Source organism: Pseudonaja textilis, chromosome 12, assembly GCF_049901715.1.
Source record: "Pseudonaja textilis isolate UNSWEBS1 chromosome 12, rPseTex1.2, whole genome shotgun sequence".
Classification (NCBI taxonomy): domain Eukaryota; kingdom Metazoa; phylum Chordata; class Lepidosauria; order Squamata; family Elapidae; genus Pseudonaja; species Pseudonaja textilis.
The window spans coordinates 20,203,993-20,214,619 of NC_142001.1; positions in this window are offsets into that span (position 1 = coordinate 20,203,993).

The window sequence follows — 10,627 nt, forward strand, 5'->3', positions numbered from 1 at the left end:
GGAGCCGGCAGAGCGAGAGTTAAAGTGATGCACCGCTGAAAAATATATATATATATATATATATATTCTCAGCGGTGCATATATATATATACGTGTGTATGTATATATATATATATATTTATTTTCTTCCCTCCGAGGGAAATCAGTTTGCAGCAAAAAAAAATAAGACTTTTCTTCTCTCCCACACCCCACCCAGTGCAAAAAAAAAAAAGTTTCTACCGAAGCAAAAGTGCTTGAGAAAGAAAGAAAGAAAGAAAGAAAGAAAGAAAGAGAAGACGTTTTCAATTTGTCTTCAGGGGCTTCGAGTTTAGACGTTTTAAGGGAGGAATTGGCCCGTGAGAAAAATGGTTTCATTTCACTTTTTAAAGTATTTCAAATGATGTTTTTTTTTTCTTTTCAAAAAAGGTTTTGAAATGTAAAATGCAATGGGTTTTGGTTTTGGGGGTTTTTCTTGTTTGTTTTGCCTGCCCTTGTCCGGGAGATAAAAGTGATTGGAAAAAGTGGGTTGAAATTCAAAAGTGGCCCGTTTGCAATGGAAAGGTGGAAATTTGTTTTGAATTTTGTAAGAGACGTATTAAAAATGTTGAAAAGGCGCAGAACACGCACAATAAATTCTATTTTTTATATAAAAGTTCATTAGTCCTTAAAAAACATACATAGCATATGCCTGTAAATAACTCATTTTTACAGTGTAAGTCATTGTTTTCAAAAAATAAACAGTTTTAGAAATCGTTTTACCCCAGTATTTTGTCATTACATGTTTTATTTTACAACAATTGATTGAAATGTAATTTAAGAAACGGATTAAAATAATGGCACCATGAACTAATATAAATGGTAGACTTTTTTATTTGTTTATCCCTTATAAAGCCTAATTTAATTTTTTTTAAATTGTTCCTTACATTTGCTATAGGTTTTTAAAAAAATCTTTTTACAAAAAGGGCAGCTATATGTTTTCAGACATTAACTCTTATTCAATAATTGGGTTTTTTTTTTAAGTAGTATGTGGGAAATTTGCAAGGTCCCAGATTTAATCCAAAAATTTCCACAGTTTGTAAAAGTTTGGACTTTTTAATTCACATGAAATCAACACAACACTCTTGCATTTTGCTATACCATTTTTGCTGGTATTTTTACACAGGAAGTATAAAAAGTAAAAGAGCAGAGGAACCTCTGCGTAATAAGCTGAGTGCACGAATATAATATGGCTGGTGATAAAAACTATACGTTTGTCCCCTTTTAATCATATGCATGCAGCAGCTAGAAGAATTTTGAGGAATTGGGGAGGGATTTTTCCCCCTCCTCCCTCTGCAGCCCTTTTTTTAAAAAATGCAGACAAAATGTGTGCAAAAAAAAAAAAAGGTAGATGGCAGGAAAGACCCTCAAAGATTAGAGTCTGTAATTCTGCAGTTGCTGCCGGGTGGGGTAAGAAACAGCTAAGTCATAACGTTTCTGCTGGAAAAATGTGCAAGAGAGACAACAGATCTTAAAAAGATAATTAATTTGTTGTGGGTGGGCGCACTCACATGCAGCTCCTATTAAATGGATGCTGAGTCTGGTCAGATTTTCTACTTCCCTGACCGTCCTTGGTTTGCAGAAATGGTGTTTTTAAGAGTTTGGTTTTTAAGTCTGCAATGCAGTCTTTACATCTAGAGGAGGCGACACTAGTCGAATGGAAAAGCTCCAGGGAGTTAAAATACTGTTCTCCGTCAGCACTTTTGAGGGAAAACTTTTACTGGCATTCTAACATACAGTATAGGAACCCTTCCCTTCCCTTATGCTGCATTTAAAAGAAGTAATAAAACTTCCTCACATGAAGTGGGAGACTGCACGTAATCTTGCTCCTTGCAAAAGTTTTAAGAGCTGTGCAACAAGGCGGTTAGGCTAAGAGGAAGGTTTGGAGACCAGCTCATCAATAGGTTAATCCTGGTTTGTTTCTAAATGATCTTTTATGAGAGGATAAAATGGGGAAAGTGTGTGATTTAGACCCAGTGATCGGTGATGACATTTAAGAAGAAGGGTGTACTTTGGAGAATAATCTGTATTTTAAAAATTATTTATCATTTGTGGAAGGTTAGTTTCAGTGTTTAAGCCGATGCTAGTTGAAAAGATATTGTGATACTATTTATTTATGTTTATTTTTAAAGAGGATATCTTGCTTTTAAGTTATGTTGAAACAATATAGCAAGGGGATAGTTTTAAATTTTCACTGGGGTAAGTGTTGGCTTCTAATTTTTTCTATTTCTGCTTGTAGGTCGGACAGATTATATCAAGAGGCCTTTTTCCCCCCATAAAGCGGGTGAGTTGGGTAAGTCCATTCAAAATTAATAATTCTTTATTTCACTACCCACTTTTCACATAGGATTGTTTTAGACTAGGATTTTAATGGAGGTGAAAAAAATGTTCATTCTTTGTACAGGGAAAAATAGGAAAGATGAAATGTTTCATGAATATAATTTGAAAAAAAAAATCATTCTGAAATAGAGACAATTGGGGCACAATTCAGTGCCAGGAAATTGTTGTTCTCTTACACAATTCAGTAGGTTTTCTCTTGGAACAGTTTTGCCCAGTTTCTTTCACCCTCAACTCCTGATGTGTCATTTCACGATTAGTTTTGTGTGGTCCATTGCAGTTTGAAAATAATGTTTGTAGCTTAGCACACAGTGTAGACTTGTGGTTAATTCATTAAGCCTATTTTTAAGGCTAGGCTTTTTTTTAAAAAAAATTTTTTTACTGGTTTTTAAAAACAAACATAAACAAGCAAAAGATAAAAACATCAAGCTATCTTCCATAGGTGTACATACAGTGTGCCAGTTGGTTTACAAATTGTTTTGTGCTTCCATTTTGTAGTCTTCAATTACAATTACATTACATATAATCTCATATTGTCAATCAAAAATTAAATACCTTAGTTTCATTATTAATCATTTGACTATACTTTTATTCATTCATATTTTACAAGATAACCATAATTTACTTAGTTTATTTTATAACAGTTCATATTATCATCCCAAATCTATCCTAAAATCATTTTGTAGATATAATAAGAAGTACATCTTTATATATTTATTATTTTCTAAAAGTCTACATATTTCATTACTGTACTTTATTGTCTAACCATTGATAGAAAAGATCCCAAATTTTATAAAATTGCTTATCTTCTTGTTCTCTAATTTCAAATGTCAATCTGCTCATTTCAGCACATTCCAATATTTTCTTAATGATTTCCTCCTGTGATGGAATTTTCTCATTTTTCCAGTTTTTAGCAAATACAATCCTAGCCGCTGTTAATACATTTACAATCAGGTATTTCAAGTCTTTACTATATATTTCAGGTAAAATTCCCAATAAAAATATCTCTGGTTTCAAGTCGATATGTTTTTTGACATTTTTTCCAACCACATGTGGATTTTAGTCCAGTATTTTTTAGCATCCGCACAAGTCCACCACATATGGTAATATGAGCCAGGTGTCTGATGACATTTCCAACATTTTCGGATTTATTCTTGAACATTCTTGCTATTCTTGTCAGGGGAAATGCCACCTGTAAAACATCTTATATAAATTTTCTTTATATGCTGTTGACATTGTCATTTTATAATTTTGAGACCACAATTTTTGCCATTTCTCTAAATCAATCCCATATCCAAAATTCTTCCCCCAAGCAATCATAGTTTCTTTAACTTGTTCTTCTAGTTTAATTTCTAATAAATATCCATACAATTTTTTAATCACCTTTTCATCAGTACCTGTTAAAATCTTATCTAAGTCAGTTTATCATAGAAACCTTCTGTTTTAGAATCTTTATCATACCTTGAATGTATTTGCACATATGAGAATCAATTCATCTTTATACCTTGTTCCTCTAGTTTTTGCATAGATTTAAGTTCACCCTTTTCATTCAATATTTCACCATATCTAACTGTTTGTTCCTTTTTGTATATTATAGGATACAAAAATGCTTCAATAGTCGATAGCCAGACTGGAATTTTCAAATAACATTATCTTTTAATCTTCTCCCAGTTTAACCACAGAGACTCTAGGCTAGGCTTTTAATGGAGGTGTAAAAATGTTTGTTCTCTAAACCAGGCTTCACATAGGTGAATCCAGTCTCTCAGTTTCCTATGTGTAGGTGTGCACATTTGTGTCTCTACAATATGGATAGATTTCCACAAATTAGAAACACAACTGTTGTGAATCTGCCCTCAAATGTCACTTAATCCAGTAAGAATCTGTTTATAACAATCACCCTAAAAATGTGCTGAAATGAGATGCAGGCTGTATTGGTTTCTGTTTATTCATTATCTGTGTGGCTCCTTCTTTGCTTATTGCAGATAAATTCACAAACAAGCCACAAACTTCTCAAAATTCAAGTTTCACTCTGCTACAAAGGGAGTTATTAAAATGTTGGTTGGACGAAGGTTTGTGAGTAGGATGTGATAACTTTGAAAGTCCTTTGTGACTCTTGAAATGGGGCTTCCAACAAATTTCTTTCCAGATGGTTAAGGTAGACTTGACTTTTCTTTCTTTCTTTTTTTCCTACGTCAATGTCTCTCAAGCATTGGTGGCTTTTAAGATGGGTGGACTTCCAGAATTTTGGGAGTTGAAATCCACCCACCTTAAACCCACCAATCTTGAGAAAAACGCTGTGGCCCAAAGTTGGAACTTGTCCCAAGTGCTCACCTTGGCTTGCTTGGCTAAAGATCCAAGTGTTCCATAACTGTGAATATAATCTGGATTTAACCCTGTTCTGTTTCCACAAATGACTTTTCTTCAGCCCTTCACTTGACTTCTTTTTGGGTTTTCTGTTTTAATTTCAGGCGTGGGTTCCGCGCATTAGCTGAACCTCCACGATGGAAGACACCGGACAGAGAGTTTGCGGGTATGCTGTTGTTTCCCTTTGCTAGATTAACGGAGGGGGAAGGGAGGAAGGGCGACATTGTCCAGTTTATTACTTTGTCCAGTTTATTACTTTGTCCGTGGAGGTAAAAGAATGTGTCAGGCCTGCAATTTGATGATTGCGACTTCAGTAGAAGTCTGGTTTATAAGCCATTAACAACGTCCTCCTTGCTACATCAAGAACGTTTTGCCACCTTTCCCTTCTCTCGCTTTGAATGTAGTAGCCAAAATGAAGTTGGTCTCTTTCTTAGCCGTCCATAACCCTGGTTACGGGCTCATCTGCAGCCTAGTCCAACAGTTTTAAAATGCCATTGACATAAAAAAACAATAGTTTCTCGTGTCTCCCATGGATTCTAACGGGGCTCTAGAAGAAAGTTCATTTCTAGCTGGGATTTGGTTCCAGATCCTGGATCCAGTAGCCTTGTTTCTGAGTGGGAGGATAAAACATATCAAAAAGGCGATCAAACGATGGAAGTGAATGAGATTCCATCTCTCTGAGGGTTCGGGGTTTTCCCCCTGCAACCAGTCTTTGGGGGAGGAGGGTTTTCCCCACCTAAAAATTAGCGCTCACAACTTCCTCTCGCAGCTCAGAGGTTCGCAAGTTTTTGCATTCGTGGCTTTTATCTAAAATAACGCATTAAAACCGTTTGTAAGACTTTTCCTTGTGGGGTTTGATGTTTTAGCTCCTGTTGCAACTAAAGGCGAATCTCTCCCAAGAGTTCTTGCGTTGTTTTTATTCCTTGCAGGTAAGTTGACACAGGTGAGTAAAATGAACAGAGAGAGTCCCATAGGTTGATTCAGAGCAATCCCCACCTAATGGCACTTCTGGTTGTATTGGCTGTGGGGGGCGGTTTAAATTCCCGTCTTCTCTGTGCATTTCAGGCTTTTAGCAAAAGCAACAGACACTCTAGAAAATAACTTTTTGGTTGCTTCTATTGGTTGCTGTGAACAGGAACTGCTACAGGAACATTGGGGGTTGTGGTACCCATGTGGATAATGGTATGGATGGCTATCTGATCTCCCTTCAGCTTTCATGGGTTCAATCCTGCTAAGCTGTGGCAGCATTTCTCTGCTAAATGCAGGAGAAAAAGCATTATAAATGTTGCATATAGTCCATATAAACGTTCCTTAAAGCATACCTGTCCACAAAGCAGTGAAAACAGAAGACATTTTCCAGTGGCAGTAAAGATGTCTCAAAGAAATAGGGTGCCCTTTAGATAAAACAAATTAATTTGTTATAGTCAAGAATACTTAGTTTGTTTCGCAGCCTACAAACTTACTTGCTGGCTGTGATACTATCTATTGGCATTTTATATAACTCTTTCCATTTCTAAGGATTTGGTTTTGTTTTTATTTAAAAAAAAACACACTCACCAAAATAGAACCCTGAACTCTTTAAACGAGTTTAGCTTTCTTAGCCAGTCATGTGTTTTAAAAGCCTGCCCTGTAGAACATGTTCGTGGAATTACTGAACAGGAAGGGATATTTAAGTTTATAATGCATTTATATGAGGTGTGGACAAGTTGGGTAATTTAAAAAAAAAAGCGAATAAAGAAAATTGTGAGCATTGTGATCCAACTTGAAGTACTAGGAAGGCTTTAGATCAGGCGGGCCTGCAAAACTTGCTGTATATCTTAACACGTAGATAAACTAAGAATTATTAAGTAGCTCAAATAATTGGAGGGATCAGACCTTCAGGTACATAAAGCCCTGCAGTTAACAGTGTGCCCAGGACTTATTATTTTTTTTAAAAAACTGCTAACTATGCTTATAACATGCAAGTGTTGGTCCATAACAAATAAAATATAAAATCCATAGTTGCCTAACCTTTTATCAGAACATGCCAATAAATGCTTTTGTGACTGTAGTGCATACCAAATAAATACAAAAGGTTGATGGAAATCAACTTCTCAACTTGCTTGATTATCCAACTGAGATTATATACATGTTACATTTGCTCTGGAGTAAATTGAACCTGCCCTGAATGCATTGTTTGAAATGCACCACTGGCTCCTGCTGGAACAGGTGCATTTTAGAGGTGAATCTAGGAATTCTGGCTTGGTGAACTCTGAGTCATTTGGCTGGCAGGCCTGGAAAATCCTTGGCTTGCATAAAGGCTGTCTTTTCCCATCTGATGCAACCAATGGAATCATAGTTCCGAGTTCTCCCTGGGTGGTTCAGAAGCCTAGAATTGGTTCTGCAAAGGCTTTATGGAAGGGGTCTCCAACCTTGGCCGCTTTAAGACGGGTGGAGTTGAAGCCCACCAGTCTTAAGGTGGCTAACGTTGGAGACCCCTGCTCTATGGGATGTGGATTAACGTTCTGTTGTTGCTACTTGTTCCATTGCGACTTTGAAACCTTTCTCCCTATTATATTTGGAAGTGGTGGGGGAATGAGACCTGCTGAAATCCTGCTCCTTGGATGGCTTTGCAGCTGGGCTTCCTTGGGGCCCTCAACCTTGAGGTGACGTAGCAGCACGACATGGTTTGTAGAGAAAAGAAGATACAGACCGTTCTGGGCTGCCTCATGACCTCAAGGGTTCCATCAAATATGATCCATCACCAGACTCAGGAAAGCCAAAGTTAGCTTACCTGGCCAGGTATGTTTCAGTACGAATACTTTTGAGCGGGTCCTTGAAACATCTGCCTTAAACTTTCCTTTTCCTTTCCCAACTCAAAAATGAAAGAAATGCGGGAGGTGATTTCAGCATCACCCCAATCGTGAAGGTCTGAGATCTCCCCTCCCCAGCAGAACCTTCTCTGGATCTGGAATACTGGGAATGAGAGAGAATTGCAAAGACCAAATTCAGGCCCTGCTACCTCTGAAGGCGACAGGGGTTTCCAACTTTGGGAACTTTAAGACCAGCTGGCTGGGGAATAATAATAATTCTGGGAGTTGTAGTCCACAGGTCTTAAAAGTTGCCAAGGTTGGATACCTCTGCTCTAAGGGCATTTAAAAGTGGCTAGCATCTCTCCTTGGGCGTTTTTTATTCCCAGCAGAATTAAGCCCTGGATTGCACGCTGCTCGCAGGACAACACAGTTCCCGGGAAGCAGAGCTTCAAACTCATGAGAGCTACTCCCAAGTCAAAAGATATTTCAAGATTTCACTCTGAATTGTCTTCCGAAATCCCCTATGATCTTTTTTTTTTTTTAACCCCACCAGGGCTTGGGTGAGCCATCAGTCCTTTTTTTGTTACTCCCAGGGCGGGCTGCAGAAACGTAAAGATCTGCCTGCTGTGCTTTAGCAGCACGTAAATACTGGAGTTTAGAATGGCCTCCAGTATTGCTTTGCTGCTGTAGTGAAGCTGGCACCTGCTCCGGGAAATTGGGGCCTAAAGCGATGCAAAGAGCTTTTTTTGTTGTCAGCTGGGTGAGGGTTTCGGGATGGGACTTGTGATCTTCCCCAAATAAACCAACATCCCTCTCACCCTATTTGAGGAGAAAACATTCTCCCTCGTGCTCAAAAAATTGTCTTCTGCTGCTAGAGGATTTCGGGAGCTGCAACCCCTGTGGGCTTGCAAAGACAAATAAGAATATATTTGTAGCTCAGGGTTCAACTGTAGGGTCCTTGGTGCTCTCCGAGCTTGGTTGTTTGCTTGCAGATCTTTAATTACCTTACTAGGTAACATCTTCAGTGCTAGAAGGGAGAGGGATTTGCTGTCTTTTATTAAACCAATATAACCCACTTCCTTGTAGCACTGATCATCTTGCCTAGTTGGGTAGTGAAATGTCTGCAAAAAAAAAAACACCAAGTTCAAGAGAGCTCCAAGGAGCCTACAAATAAGCAAATTTAAAGATTCTTGATTGTGGAAAGAGAGTCTATGAATGTAGTAGTATATGAATATAGTGTAGTCCAACTACCACTAAGTAGTTTTTGTAATCGGCACATGTCCCTGAATCTTCTGTGGAAGAAACCTGAATGTTTCCTGTAGACCTCAGGAAGATGATAGAAGCATCAACTGTGCAATTTAACTGATTGGATTCCTGTATCATACTAAGCAGTGGCTTATTTAATTAATGCTTTTTTGGATAAAAAATGGTTTTATATACTGTGTATAAATCATGTAATGGCTTGATGTAATGATTCTGGATTTTCCTCTGGAGTTTAGGGAGAAAAAAACGATGGCAAGATTTTCTAGTTAAACGTTTATGCTGGGTCTTCTTGGTGCCATGCCATTTTATAAAATATAAAATATTGGTATTAAATCTCTGGTGTGAATCAACCGTGGTGTCATTGTCCCATATCTGACGTGAGGTAATTGGATGCCCGTGGAAGTCTTCTTTTAAACGGAAGGACAGGCAGAAGCTCCAGAGTTAAGCTTTGCACGGTGCCTAACCCTGGTTTACGGAATAAGCCACAGCTTGCCTAGGTTTGCAGCACAAGCTGAACCAGGACTGGCTGCTTTTATTATAACGAATCTGTGCAACGTTTTAAGTCTCATTTTTTTTGCTTCTCCTGGTATGTTGAATTTAGCTTTTTCCTGAGAACTTCCTCTTAAAAAAAAAAAAAAAAGGCTGAAAACATCACCCGGAGGAGAAATTAGGCTACAATTTGAAGAGGTAGAAAAGGAAAAAAGAAAAAACCCCACCCAGAAATCCGGTGGCCTCTTTTCAGACCGGGGAAAACGGGTTTGAAACGAATCGGGTTAGTCTGAAAGCGGCCCCCGGATTCCTTCCTTCCTTTGAACGGCGCCTCCTGCACTCCGGAGACCCGAGAATCAAACGCCGCCTGCTTGCTTTGGGGGGGCGAGGATGCAGGGGCTTTGCCCCACCCAGCGCTTCCTTTCCCCCCCACCCCGGGGCTCGGAAAGGGGCTCGGAGCCCCGGACTGCTTCCCGAGCGCAAAGCGGGTCCCGTCCCCACCCCACCCCCGGGAGAATTGGCCGAGAACGGGGGGCCGGGGGCGCGCCCGGCACCAAAGCCAGCGGAGCGACGGGTCGGTCAGGCAGCTGAGAGCGCGTCCCTGGGGGCGGAGGGGGCCCTGGAGCGGCCGGCCCCTGCCCGTCGGGCCTCCCGGGGCTGATGGAGCCGGTTGGGTCGGTTTGCAAAGCGCGCCGGGCCGGGAGAGGGAGCCGAGCTTCCTTTGCCCCACCCGGGAAACGGGGAGAGGCGGGGGGCGGGGGTGGCTGCTGGCCCGTCTCGCCTGCGGGGCTCGACTGGGAGCCCAGGCGGCTCCTTGGCTCGACCGTGGCCGACATTCGCCTTCCGTCCGCTCTCCCCACCCTCCCTTCGGGCGAGGTCCGGGGAGCGACCGTCGCGGGAGTGGGTCTCCTGGCTTGAGCCGGGGGGAGGGGGTTGGACTAGAAGACCTCCAGGGTCCCTTCCAACTCTCTTCTCCTGCTCAGGCGAGAGCTTCCTCCTCCTCGCCCACCGGGAGAGCCGAAAGGCCAGGGGACTCTTTCAAACCGGGCTCCGTTTTTGCCCGACGTGAATGCCCGGAAGCCGGCCGGGATCGAGGGCTCGGGAGCCCGATCAAAACGAAGCGGCCCCTCGAAAGCTGCAAGGCTGGCCCGGCCGGGGAAGAAGAAGACCCGGACGACGGCCGCCCTTTCCGAAGGGGGAGCCCGGTGCCCATGCGGCTGGGCGGGCGGCTGCGGTCCCGTTGTCCGCGCCTCTTCTCCTTGGCCCCCGCGCGTCGCTCCGTCCCCGGCCGAGGCGGGAGGCGCGCGGCGTCCGGGCGGCCCCACCCGGCCCCTCTGCCCGGCTGGGCAGCCTTGGTCCCGTTGGCG